Source organism: Hipposideros armiger, unplaced genomic scaffold, assembly GCF_001890085.2.
Source record: "Hipposideros armiger isolate ML-2016 unplaced genomic scaffold, ASM189008v1 scaffold_102, whole genome shotgun sequence".
Lineage (NCBI taxonomy): Eukaryota > Metazoa > Chordata > Mammalia > Chiroptera > Hipposideridae > Hipposideros > Hipposideros armiger.
The window spans coordinates 1,133,283-1,134,702 of NW_017731452.1; positions in this window are offsets into that span (position 1 = coordinate 1,133,283).

Sequence of the window (1,420 nt, forward strand, 5' to 3'; positions counted from 1 at the left end):
TGGTGCCAACTTGGGCCAGTGAAGCAACATCCTCCACAACTAGACTGAAGAACAAAACGACAGCAACTTGTCTGCTCCCCTTCCCCCAATTCCCCAGCGCTGTTCCCATCCCCCAATTCCCCAAATTAAAAAAAAAAACAAAAAACGTGGCTACCAGATAATATAAAGTGACAGATGTGGCTTGCAGTTGCCGTGCACCTTATGCTTTTATTGGCTAGCACTGATCTAAGGCGATTGTTCCAATGCAGACCCCAGAACCCTGCTTTAGACCAGGTGAATGGAGTCTTTGGTTTTGTTGGTTCAGGTACTTTCTCATTTTTTATTTTTAGTTTTTCTTATTGGGGAACGATGTGTTTTTCCAGGACCCATCAGCTCCAAGTCAAGTAGTTGTTTCAATCTAGCTGTGGAGGGTGCAGCTCAGTGGCCCATGCGGGGATCGAACCAGCAATCTTGGTGTTGTGAGCACTGTGCTCTAATCAACTGAGCTAACCGGCCACCCCAGAGACTTTCTCATTATAAAAAGTTGCCCAGGTAATTCTGCTGCAGACTGCATTTTGAGCTCAGGACATGGCACTGTTAGCCATTTGCCATTAGACAGTCAACAGCACCAGGGAGACGAAGATGAGAATGAAATGTTTCTGTATACCTACATCTCAAACTTTTGGGGAAAAAGGAATGATCTTCACTTCCACAAACACTCCTTTTCACTGTTGTTGAAACTCAGAATATACATATTCTGTAAGGGTTAGGTAGTGTGCATGAGGATACATGTAACCAAGAGGCTATACTCCATCCTGCTTCAATAGGATGAAGGAGGGGGTGATTTGCCTGGCCTCTCTGACCAGGGGAGTTAGAGTCCCCCTAACCAAGGTCCAAAGTTCCCCTCCACCTCTGGCATCTATGATTCTATCTGGAGGGGTGAGAAATGACAACTCGTTTCCCCTTTTTGTTCACATCCATCTCTTTTCTCTTTCACACTCGGTTTCTGGAAAGATTAGAGGAAGCCTTCAAGTGTGTTTGCATTTTTTCCCCACTGTGTTTGAGTCTCTGAATCCAGGTAAGGGCCATTCATCTAGAGGAGAAAAGTCTATTTCACACTCTCCTGGAACTAGGAAAATAGTCTTTCATCATATTAATGAAGGCATAGATTAGACTTAATGAATCAAGAAGAAATATTATCCTTGCTATTTCTAGATTCTTCTTTAGTATGTCAAATGGACTTCTGTAAATTTAAAAAGAACCTGTAATAACATCAGTATAATTTATTTATTTTATTTTCAATAATATGTGTGTAGATTTTTTTTTTTTATTGGGGAATTGGGGATGGGAACAGCACCGGGGAATTGGGGGAAGGGGAACAGACAAGTTCTGTCCTTTTGTTCTTCAGTCTAGTTGTGGAGGACGTTGCTTCACTGGCCCA